The sequence below is a fragment of the Corapipo altera genome, unplaced genomic scaffold (assembly GCF_003945725.1).
Source record: "Corapipo altera isolate COAL_440 unplaced genomic scaffold, ASM394572v1 57, whole genome shotgun sequence".
NCBI lineage: Eukaryota > Metazoa > Chordata > Aves > Passeriformes > Pipridae > Corapipo > Corapipo altera.
The window spans coordinates 4,475,722-4,488,420 of record NW_020884905.1 but is presented as its reverse complement, the minus strand read 5'-3'; the positions used below and the strand labels follow the sequence as shown (position 1 = coordinate 4,488,420).

Genomic DNA, 12,699 nt, shown 5'->3' with positions numbered 1-12,699 from the left:
TCTATCTATCTATCTATCTATCTATCTATCTATCTATCTATCTATCTTCCTATCTTTCTCTCTTTCTCTCTCTCTTTCTCTTTCTTTCTTTCTAATTTTCTTTTTGTTTTATTTTTGAGACAAGAGACATAATATTCCCTACCACTCAGGAGCCATATCTTTTTCTTATAAGACTAGATTTTTGTTACCTTAATGTTTAGGGCAGTTTCCTAAGAGACCTGTGCTTACACAGACCTCCTGCCTCTTGCTGGTAGCTGGTGCTATCAGTTGGGACTCCTAGACTGCCCTCAAGCCAGGGGATGGACTGGGGACATGCCACCAAAGGATGCCAGGCACAGCCCAGGTGACAACAGCCAACACACAGAAAGCCCATTTAAGGTTACAGGTTCTGCGCTGCAGGTCTGCCATCATTGGGGAGAGCACTGCAGCCAGGAGAAAGACTGCCTTCTTTCACTGAGGTCTGTGTTTGGCCAAAATGGAGGAACCGGGTACCCACAGGCTACCAGGTTGTAGTTCCACTGCCCAGAACCACTGTACAAAGTGCTAGCAGCATGAGGTAAAGAGACTCCTTAAATTACTTGGCTGAAAAGTAGCCCCAAATCAGCAATTCTTACAGTAGCCCTGTGATGTAAGGTCACTGTGAATTGTTCTTTTTATCTTGCTGATTATAATAGCAACAGCAATGTTTTTCTTGGTGTGTTGTGTTTGGTTTTGTTTCTTAGGAAAAAAAAAAAAAGATGGACCAGTGTTCTGCACCGTGGAGATAAGCAGGTGTCCTTGGCCACAAAATGAAATCTCATTTTCTTTCTAGTTCATCTTCCTGGGGTGCTTGCCCAGCTCATCTGGTGAGGCTCAGCATGATGAGCTCCAGTCCTGTGCGTTAGGAGGAGAGGCAGTGAGGGCTGAGCAACTCTTCCTGACTGACATACTGGATCAGGAGTCCTGACATGGAAGCTATTGTGGCATGAGGATTACAGTTCCTGGAAACCAGCTGACCTCCAGAGCTGGGGTGTAGAGCCACCAGCCACAGAGCCCACAGGGCATTCCTGTGGTGTCAACATGGTCCAGGACAGCCCTGCCATTCCCTCCTCTCCCTGCAGGTTCATGACAAGTGCCTTGGGGCAATGGCAAACACAGAGGCAGCTGGAGCTCAGTCACAGGCTCTTTAATTGACCCAAGTGTCCAGAGCAATCCCAGAATCTAACAGCTTCTCTGTCTCACACTGGGAACTGGAATACAGGAAGCTGCAGAGGTTTTTAGACCTATATTGCCATCTTCACTCTTCCATTCACCCACTGGTACTGGATTTGCTCATGGCACAGCAAAGGGGTTGCTAGCAGTGCCAGCACTGTGCAGTTATCTACATCTATAAAAATCAGTCATATGCCTTGAATGTGATTAAAGAATGGAGGTCAGAACTATTTTACAGTGATTTGGGATTATCCAGAAAGAGAGAGACTTGGATTCCAGGTATCAATAAGGGGATACAGATAATGCAGCAGAAGCAGAAGAGCTGTCCAGAAGTCTTTAAAGAAGACAGAATTTGTAACAGACTCCTTGGAATGTAACTTGAAGAACAAGTAAGTAGAAAAAAAGAAAACATATGCAAATAATTTCTGGTTTCCAGTTCTTTAAAAATTATAATGGTTCAGGTGTGTGATAAGCAGCTACTTTCTCTGAAAAGCAGGCAAAATATTAACTCAAAGAGAAAGGATAATGTATGTATATATGTATGCACTTTGAAAACTTCCTGCTGAATTATAAATACCTTCAAGTCATAAAATACAGAGCCTGTCAGTGGTTTCTATAGAAGTTTGAACATGCAATTTCACTTGTTCACAGTGCAGCCTGTGTGTGCTATCACATTAAAACCAGAGAGAAGTAAGAAATACACAGAAACATTCTGTAGGTAAAAAAGAATAACAACCCACAAACCTGACTGACAGACTGAGTAATTATTAATGGGAATCTCAGCATGGATAGGCATGTGGAGCAGACTTCTCTAGGAACTGGCTTTTATCACGTAGCAGTTAATACATGAAGTGCCAGAGGTAAGGTTCTTCCTTCCCTTGGAAATGTGGAGAGGGTAAAAACAAGAAGGTTCTTCAGCCAGCAGCTGCCCCGGTGTAGATGCTGCAATGGGACACTGCTGTCATGCTGACAGAGGCAGTGGCTTGCACGGCTTTGCTTTGGGCACCACCAAAAGGAGAACTGCTGGGAATACTTGAAGCTGTCCTGTGGTGGAGGGCATGACCCTGAAGAACAGCATGTTAAGAACTGACAAAGCATTGAAAAGCTATGTGTTTGGGAGTAGGCAGCCCTTCCAGTGCTTCCTCCATGCTGTGTGCCTGGGATTCTTCCTGTAGCTGGAGGAAGGATGTGCCAGGATGGGCTGTCACAGCTGTGGAGTTGGGGAGGTCTATGGAGTGAAAAATGTGGGCCTTGCAAGCAACTGGGTAACCACAGGCAGGAGAGCAAGGGGGCCTGAGATGTCATGACACTGGCAGAGTAGAGCTAGGCTGGCAACGGGCAGGGCTTTGGGTACCAGAAGGCTCTGCCTATCCTGGGCAGTCAGTCCTTGCTGGAACCAGCGAGCCAGGACCAGCAGGGGACAAGCCTGGATGTGGCCCCACCTGCAGCAGCAACAGCTGCTGTTACTTTAGGGATCCAGGAAGGGTGCTGACATTGCAGAAGCCTTCCTCCCATGGTGGAGGATGCAGGATGGGAGTGGTCTCACTGGTCTGCAAAGCCTCCACTTATGGCCCAGCTGTGGGCTGACATCCTGGCCCAGTCCCATTCCCATTCCCAAGAAGGTGACTGACAATGGGGGCTGGGGCTGCCCCTGGTGCCTCCTGGCCTGCCCTGCTCCCTGGCTGAGGTGATGGGATTGGTCCTGCTTGCTGGGTTCCACTCTGTTGTCCCAAAGAGTCCACATGGCTCCCACCTCCCAGACAGCCCAGGGTCCCAGTGACCTGGAGAGCCATGGAAAATACAATCTCATGAACTGCAGGCAGCAAAGAAAACTTTCTAGCAAGAATTATATGACTGAACCTCAGCTCATGACTTGTCTGTAACTCAGGGAGGGATACCGTGACAGGAGGTGGAGACAGGGTGCACAGTGCAGGAAGAAGGTACTGCATCTGCAGGCACAGCATGAGGAACATAGAGGTCTGCCCAGGAAGGAAGAAGAACTGTGGGCAGCTCAGTGAATCTGGAGGAGGAAGCAGTTCTGACGGAAATAGTGACCTGGATTCCCAGATCACTGAATTGCAGGAAGGCTTGGAGTCTAATTGAGTAGCCAGGAAAAAACCCAAACCAAAACAACAAAAAAACCTGAGCAGAAACTCAAATTAGAGCTTGAGGAAAAACTGGAGGTCCTTCAATCCGGCAGAAAAGCTTTCTGGATGGAGAAAAAGGGTGGCACTGCCTGAAAAAACAACTTGGAGCTCAAGCTGCACAACAGTAGAGGCTTTCCAAAGCAATGGAAAGGAATTTAGTTGAATCAGCAGGAAGTTCCTCAGTTGGACAATATACAGGAGCAGACCTAGGAGGCAAACCTCAACATGTGGCCAAGGCAGGTGGAGACAGTTACACTGCCCTGAAATCATAGAATGATTTGGGTTGGAGGGCACCTTAAGATCAACTTAACTCTATGGACACTCCTCTTCCATTACCAAGGCTGTGCAGTCTCGGGAACTGGGTTTTTCAGTAATTATACATCATTATTGCATATAATCATAACATATGGGCATCTTTTATTGATTTTCTTTGCTGCTAAAAAGGAAGTAGTTTGAAATGAAGCCATTAATACAAGGAGATACATGGATTTCTAGCAGCAATGTGTGGAAATATGAATAGAATTCTACAAAGGAAAAACCTTCCTCCTCGGTAGAGTGTTCATGATGCCCAGAAAGGCCTTAAGACAGGGTGTCTCAATGACTGGAAGGCACACACTGGAGCACACGGACAGAACTCTACAGTTTATTGATTCAAACCCTCATCTGGATGCACCTGCATTGACTAGAGTGACTAGAGAGATTTCCATGTGTCTAGCTTGCCTTTATGGATATAAAGAGCAAGTTAAACCTGCATAATACTATCTGGATTCAATACACATTAGAGTCGGCTGGTTTAAAGCAGTGCCCTGAGGCCAGATCTCTTGCCTCTCCTGCTAGCAGGATGTGCAGCTCAGAGCAAAGTCCTTTGATGCAGCCATGCTGCCACCAGCCCCTCTGGGGGTTAACCTGCAAGCTTCCTTCTTTCTACCACCCACCCTTCTGGCAGGGAGGTAATTCCTGTCACCCAGTCCTGTGCCCAGGGCAAACTGTGCTTGCAAACTGTAGCTGGCCCAGCACCCATGTGGGATGGACACATTCCTGCTCCATCCTTGCTCAGCATGGTCTCTTTCACACCTGCCTATGCACAGCTGACAAACTGATGAGAATTTGGGGTGGGATGAGTGTTCATTTCCCCAGGCTGGGTGCCAGAGCAGCAAACAATAGTGCTGGGGAGAGGTGAAGGGGGCTCTTACTTATGTGTGTTCAGAGGAGGTTGCTTGTGCTGTTCTCTTTCAGAAAACACTTGGAGATACAGAAGCTGGAGCTTTGTGTGACCCCAAAGAAACGTCCAGAAGTGCTGAGGGATCCATCAGCTGTCATTGACAGACAGACATAGCTGAGGTGGGTGACCAGCACAGGCAGAGTAATGCAACTTGCAGACCTGGCCAGCAGCAGACAGTGCTGGTAATAAAACACCTTAGTGAAAAATTACTGATAGGTACTACTTCACCATTAAACGCCTTTGCTAAATGGGTGAGTGCTGTCTCTCAGATCCCTAACACAGCACCAGAGGGGGTAATGCTGCTCTGCTCAGTCACAGTAAAGCTGCCTCTGATAGCATGGAGTAGCACCCAGTTTTCACCCATCACTGTGGAAGTATGGAGAGATCCTAAAGAGAGAAAACAGAGGATCTAGGAGCTGCAGCTCAGTAGGAGAGAATGACTTGCTCATGCTTTTTTCCTTTCCTTTGATGGATCTCTGAACTAGCATATCTTGTTCTCCACTCCCACCTCTCGCGCTGCAGGTCTCCAGTATATCCTTGAATGCCCCTCTGCTCTCCGGCTGCTGTTTCTGCAAGGACCAGTCTCCTGAGGCTCTACACTGTGTCTGGCAGCTGACAGGAGAAAGAATCTCATGTGTTTGTGGGTTCAGATGCCCAGCACAAGCAATATTCATTAGCCCTGGCAGGTAAGGGCACAGTATAGTGTCACTTCTTTGTTTCTGCTGGTTATCCAGCCCCATCAGGTAAGTGAAGCCAAGGATCTAAATAGGGTAGGTCTAATGGAGAATCTCCCTTGACAGAAGGACTTCTATGAGCTAAGAAGTCCTTGCAATTTCCTTCATCCCTAATTTTATGATAAATTAATTAGCTGCATTCAGCTTTGGGTTTGTTTTTGGTTTTGTTTTTTGGTTATTTTTTCCCCATGCCTTTTCTTTTACCTTCTCTCCCTGTTAGTCTCTTTAAATATTCAGATGCGTAATGCCTTCTTGACCACAAACGTCATTCAGAAGGGAAACAGAAGTTAAAAACCTGACATCACTCTGAAGTTCATTCATGGTGTGGGTGTAAACCAGACCTAACCTTAACAACACAGCACACTTTCTCCTGCGGCTGCCTCTCTTACTGATAGTGGAAACAGGACAACATTATCTTTTTCCAGAGCATCATCATCATGAATCCTTGTGAGTAGCAGTGATGGTCCTGGAGTGCAGTGCCAGGGTGATCTTTAAAGGTGTAAAGCCGTGCCTGCCCGTGAAGAAAGGAGGCTGCACTCTGACGCCTGGCGATGGCAGGGACCAACCCCAAGGTGAAGCCCGAGCTCTCTGCCGTGAGCCAGCCCGCCGGCACTGCACGGCCCGGCCCCTCCGAGGGCTCTGCGTTCCCCCCGCACCGAGCCAGCCCGGGGAGCTGCCCTTTCCCCGCCACTCCCCTCGCACGGCACCCGGGTGCCTCCTGCCGACCGGCCGCTCCCGGGGCCCTTCCCAAGGGTCCATCCCCACGCGCGACCTGGTGGCCGTGGCCTCCCAGCGCCCGCTCGGGTCGTGTCCCCGCAGTGCGCTCCGCCGGGGCCGGCCGGTGTCCGGGCGGTGTCCGGGTGGTGTCCCGGCGGTGTCCGGCCGGTGTCCGGGCGGTGTCCGGGCGGTGTCCCGGCGGTGTCCGGGCGGTGTCCGGGCAGTGTCCCGCCGTCTCGCAGTGGCACCTGCTGCCAGGGCCGGGCAGCGCCGCCGCCCCGGGCAGTTCGTGGTTTAAACGCCGTTTGCCAGCGACGGGGACAGTTTATTGCACTCGACCCGCTGGTGGGATTTCGGTTGGATTGCGAACCTGATGCCTTCGTTCCAGCGGGATTCTGCCTGCCTGAGGACCTGGCCCGTTAAGCGAAAGGACGAACGCCTGCAGAAACACCTTCCTGCAGGCACCAGCAGGCAGCTGTGCAGTGCTCACTGGGGTGGTGTGCATGGAGCCCTGACCCGGGTCAGAGAACAGCTGTAGCCTGAGGAGAGTTCATTTCCCTAGCCTGATCATCTTCAAAATATCTTTGCAGTAATAGAAAGGAAATATTTCTCCTTTGCAGTTTTTACTTCACTTGTGATGCAAGAGTGACCTCATGAAAAAAAGAATACTTTCTTAAGGCTAGGTAGCAGCCATTTTATAAAAAGTATTGGAAGACAGCAGTGAAAGGCTGCAGTCATCTCTGACTGATTTCAGAGCATGACAGAAAGTCTGTTACTAGTTCCCTTTGTTCTTCCAGATAAGTTATTCATAACCACCTCCCATGGCAGGTCCTGAGCCCACTTAGGCCAGGCTGCTCCCTGTGGTGGTGGCCAGCCCCAGCTGTTGTGTTACCATGAGGCTGTGACTGCACTGTTTAATAATTTTGCTTTTGTCTTCCTTTGCAGAGCTGTTAAAACCAGCAGTCAGTCAAGCAAGCAGAACGAGACTGGGAATTTTAAACATGGCACCCTCAAAATCATATGAGCGAAGCACTTGTTTATCCTCACACCTTGGGAACAGCCTACTAGCGCAGGTGATGGATGATGAAGGATGGGGTGCAGGGCCTGGAGCTTGCTGGGGAGTCTGGGAAGGACCAAGGTTCCCTGGCTGGATGAGCTCCCTGCCTCATGCGTGCTGCAGGGGGTGGCCTCCTTCCTTATTTCCTGCAAGGGAAGGTAGGATGCTGGGTAAGGATGTAAGGGGGGGGGGGAAGGTATATGTTAGTGAGCATCTTCCAAAGACATATTTCATTTGCTTTGAAGATCTGTTCTCTCTTTTCTGTTAAGGCATATGGAAATTGGCTGTATTGTGGGCTGCAGTCATGTGGATGTTGGGTTTTCTGTTATGACTAAGGATTCAATACTGTGTAGTACCCTGTAATGTGGTCTGATAGGACATCTTCAGTTTACCACTGTAGACAAGTTTCTTTGATTGCTTTGTGACTGGTGCAATTGGAAACATATTCCAAACACAATGATGGGAAGAAAAGGAGGCCTATATTTCCCTTCAGTGCTCTCCTTCTGTGATCTATCTGGATCGTGTACCCATGCAGTTTTCTGTGGTTCTTTTGCATACAGCTACCCCCTGAGTGAAGTAAAAGTCTCTCTGCTTTCTTGACGTAATAGAAGCTATTCCTTCAAGGCATGGGGCTTTCCAGGTTAGTAATAAAAGTATCATTGTGTTTCTTAAAGGTAGAGCTTCTGCAAGAGTAGTTCATAAACAACAGCGTCATGGGATGTTTTCAGAGCAACTGAAGGTCTGCTCCACTTCCACAGAGATCATGAAAGTCTTGCTGTTGACAATACCCTGCTTCACCTCCAGTTGTTATTTCAGCAGAAGAGATGTGTCTTGTGGTCCTGTATCACATCTGCAAGCCCTTTGGGCTGCTGATCCCTGTCCTTTGTGAAGCTGTGCCAGGCACTGATTTATCGGCGATCCAGTAAAATGCTGCATCCTAAATGCTGCATCCTTCAGTAAAATTCCTGAAGACAGAAAACAAATTCATAAGCTTTGGTCTGCAGGTGTCAACACACAAACCTGCCTGTACAGGTGGGAGAGTTCAATCCTGTCCATCGGTTGCATTCTGTGCTTTCAAAGACCTGTGTCAGCATTTTTCAAGTCTGTGCACACTTGAATTGGAACAGGAAGAAAATACCCACAAAACTCAAGTGAATGAACCCGTGAAAAAGAGCAAAGTGGAGATCCAGCAAATATGTATGTCTGATCCATTCTACCCTTTCCATACACTACTGATACCATGTTCTAAAACTTTTTGTACCACTCTGAGCAAAGATCCAGCTGTGGTGTCCAAACCATGTGAGATCTGGCAGGTTGGCATCCCAGGGGCCCATGTACCACACCACTGTAATGTGCACTGCACTTCAACAGCAGATTTTGTATTAGCTTTGAGACAAACTGCAAACTACAGTACAGCCATGGATTTGCTCCTGAGAACAGAACAAGCTTGTCCATGGGTATAGTGACTTGTAGCTCTTTTCCAAATGATCCAGCTCTAGGAAAGGAAAATATAAGGGTCTTGCACTCATGTAAGCTTAATGATTTGGGGATTTGGCTGTACTTAATGGCTCTGCTAACTGAGTGGAAAGACCACCTCTGCTCTGCTTCTGCTCCTCCTGTTCTTTCTAGGACCAAAAAGGAGGAGGTGAGGGCACAGCCTACCTCCTGTATGCAGGTAAGTGAAAGGGGAGGAGAGCACCCTGTTTTGCTTGTGTCTGCCACAGCCTGGAAACCAGCAGTGTGGAGCTCATCTTGTCCTTCCCCCTCCCCAAACCCAGCAAACCAGGCAATATTTCTCAGACACTTTCTACTCACCTAGATTTAGGAAATTTACAGAGGAATAAGTAACACAAAAAGAGCACAACGGGTCCGAATTTAAGGGATCTTCAGCTTTCGCCATCCTCAATTTCTCAAGTTGAGACTTCATCCCAGTTCATTACATGCTTAAAGCAGAGATCAGCTCTTCCTTCTTGTTCATGCAGTGCTGGGAAAATTGGTTGTACTTTTGTTCAGAGAAGAATAAACAGCAACCACTGGCATGGTCAGCTTGTTTCTACCATCATCACTGATCTCGGTCTGTCAACTGCTTTTGCTGCTTATTTGTTGGCAAAGACACTCAAACCAAAGGTCCTTTGGGAGACACAAAGACAATAGAAGGAAACATTTGCCTGATGTCTGATGTTACCGCAAAGAGCTGGCCAGTGCACATAAGAATATTGGACTTATGATGGAAAATGAAATGGGAAAATGTCAGGAATAGGACTTGTGCTTCTCAGTGCCTATCTGCTCCCTGACATATGCTCCAACTCTGGCTGAAATCAGCCTTTTTCAGCACAGTGGTACCTCTACAGCTGAAAGGCTTTGGGGCTCAGCTAGGCCAGGGTACTAGTCACAGCACCTCCCCTAGTCATTCCCTGTTTTCTATTCCCAGTCCCATCGTGTCATCCAGACTTCCAGCAATAGACAGCTGTTCCCATTTGAGTAATCCTGATGTGGAGTACAATTTAAACCCAAGACACCAATCTTCTAATCCTTCAGGGAGTTTTTCCTTAGGTGCATTTTGGGTCTTCCCTCTTGCACCAGAGACATTCTAGTCCAGACACAAGCTGCAACTATTCTGTGCAGCTGCCTCTTGTTATCAGAAGAGTTCCTGCCTATGTGCGAAATGAAAGCTTGTTATAAAAGAAGAGAAAAATCCATGCCAAGTGGATTCCCTGGGGTTGGGCATGAAGCTGTGGGACTGTCTTAAACCCGAGGAGGTTAATTTCTGGTTATGCAAACAAGCTCTGGATGGAAAATGTTGCCTGCTGAGGCTCGCTACTCCCACCACAACTAATGTGTAGAAACTTGGTGTATTTGGAGGTTGTGTCTCCGGGAAGTATTGCGATGGACCACTGTCAGTGCAGGAAATCTACAAAAAGTGGCATGGTCAGTGGTCAGTCAGGCTGTTTTCAGTGGATTTATTATAGATTTAGTAACATTTCATTATTATTTTATGTATATTCAGCTTTACTAGTTAGTCATCCAAGCAAAGAGGTTTGCAATGGAAGCTACTGCAGCTCAGGAGGACAATGTATATGAGTACCAGCAGAGCTCATGCCACGACAGCTCCAAGCATAGGGTTGTGTAATTTGAAAGGGAGGGTACCCGTCTCTCACCCTCTGTTGCACTAACTTGAACTCGTTTTGCAGTGGAACTCATCCAAAAAAAGATATGTATGGCTGTTTTCGAAGTGTAAAGGCAAAAGAACTTGTTGATAGCACAAGGACAAAGGCACAAACACACTAGAAAGGGTGGGCAAGAAGAGTTTAAGGACAGGTTCAACAACACATATTCAGATGGGAAGAAGACATTCTGCAGTAAACACAGGCAAGACAAGCTGTTCTGCATAGGGGGAGTGGGGGAAAGTGGGGGGGTTGGGGAGTTGAGGGTAACAGCACAGAGACAAGGGTTTTTTCCTGAGGTTTGGAACTAAAGGAGAGAAATTTGGTATAGGGAAAATCAGTAATATAGAGCTGCCAGTCTCCTCTAGGCCAGTATTGCCACAAAATGCTGTTTGGAAACTAGAGAGATATGAGAAGCTTTCTCAAATACTGGGAATCAGGAAAGAATGGTCACAAAGCTAGCTTCAAATGTATTCAGGAGGCTGTTCAAATGGACAGGAGGTTACAGAGCTGGAAATCTGGAGTCCAAATGTATGGATAATAGCATAGCACAGTGTGCAAAAAAAAGAACATGCAAGAACACTGCAAACAAGCTTAAAAAACACTTGGTAATGTACTGATCTCTGAGTCCAGAGGTGTCACTACAAAATAACGAAGTGTCACCTCACTTTTCCTAACTTGAGAACACACATGCAAATTACTCCAGGCTGCATTAACAAGCACGTGTGGACCTGAGACTACAGAAATGTATAACACGTGCCAACCTAGCAGCCAAATGTGGGCTCAAAAGTCACAGAGGGTAGGGGAAGACTCCATTAAGCTATGAGACCTTCTTGTTAAGAGATGAGCAAAATTGGGAAGCACAAGAAAACTGCTAACGTTTTGCTGAGTTCTCAGATCTGAGTCTGTTACATTAATGTTTGAAGTAAAATAACATGATTTCATAATATGTTTCCAACTAGTCATTTGACAGCTTTCCACAGATGGTCTGCAGTATGCATAAAAATATAATACAAGTGGAAAATTCCTTGCCTTTATAGCATCCTTATGTGCTCTCTCATGTGCACACCTTCTGCTTTCCTGCAGTAACAGTTTTAAATGTTACAATTTTGTGACCACCAGTGATTTTGTGGTGGTGAGACAAGGCTGGAGAAGTGGAGGCTGAAGAAACGGAGCGAGAAAGAGTGATGTTCCCAAGAGGAAAACAGAGTCCCTTGGACACGCAAGGGACTTGCAAGGAAAAGCAAGGGGGTCAGTGAAGATGGTGTTAGCAGTTTATATAGGAAAGGGTAGGAGTTGGCTGAGATGCAAGGTGGAGAAACACCCATCAGGAGTGGGGACCAGCACAGCTGTAGATGTGAAGCCTTTTGGCAGAGGACATGGTCTCCAGAAGGTCCCCCAGGAGACATTTGTGTCCTTCACATGGGAGGAAGGAGTAGACAGAGGTGCTGGAGACTCCCATGTGGAGAGGGCCGGCCACAGATGTAGCAAAGAAGGAGGAACAGTGTGCCTGAGATGGGCACACTGGGACACCAGTATCCTGCTCCATGGGTATGTGTGGAAAGAAAAGTGGCGGCAGAGAGGAAAAGCAATTCTGTGAGACAGGAAGGAATACGACTTCAAAGGGAATTTGCAGTAAATGGCACCAGAAGTAGCAAGACAGCCAGGAGGATGGGGATGGAGAAGTGAGAGGCTGTGAAACTTACTGGTGCAAGCACTGGGATAAAGGTACAGACCAGGGTTGTTAGGCTGAGGGTGGAGTTAGCTGTGGTGCTGGCTGGAATCTCCCATTCAGAGGACAAGGAAGAAGAAAGGTGAGTAAAGGTGAGATTTGGGGACAAGGATTGGTTGGAGGGCTTGATGAAGTGAGATTTTGGAGAGGTAAAGGAGGTAAAGGATTGAGTATGGCTAAAGGAACAAACTATTAGGAGGTAGGAGGAGACAGTTTCTGGGGTATTTGGATAATCAAGAGCAGAGAATGGAAAATGCTGTTGACTGTGTAAGAGCCAGGGAGGGTGCAGGAGAGGGGCAAGACTGGCTCGGACACAGGAGAAGGAGAACTGGGAGAGAAGATAGAGCAAGAGGCGCTAGGGAAGAGCACAGAAGATGTCACTGGTAGGAAGATAAAGAGGGGGAAAGGGTACAGCAGTGCAACAAAGCTTTGTGTGGCTGAGGAGTGCAAGAGAAAAGTGGGTGGGAATCAGAAAGCAGAGTTAGTGTGAAGGTGGAAAGGATGGAGAGATGGAATTATTCCAAGGTGGGAGGGAAGGGGAGAGACAAATGAATAGGCAAATTATAACTAATGCAAGAATTAGCTGCTACAGCAGTAACTGAATTGTCACCCAAAGAAAGAGGATGAGGCAGGGAGTCTGTGAGCGAGAGGGTGGTATGATCAGGCTGGCAGAGGAGCAGACGGGGGCTGAGCCCAGTGGGGGGGCAGAGGCAGCTGGCAGGGAGCAGCAGGAAC

The 12,699-nt window shown here is 47.6% G+C and overlaps 1 long non-coding RNA gene across 1 annotated transcript; it reads left to right on the top strand.

Moving 5' to 3' along the window:
* Positions 1 to 6,432: 6,432 nt before the first annotated feature.
* LOC113951012 lies at positions 6,433 to 7,030 on the top strand. Its single transcript, XR_003528969.1, has 2 exons — positions 6,433 to 6,531; positions 6,957 to 7,030. It is a non-coding gene; the product is annotated as an uncharacterized LOC113951012 (long non-coding RNA).
* The last annotated feature ends 5,669 nt before the right edge of the window (positions 7,031 to 12,699 follow it).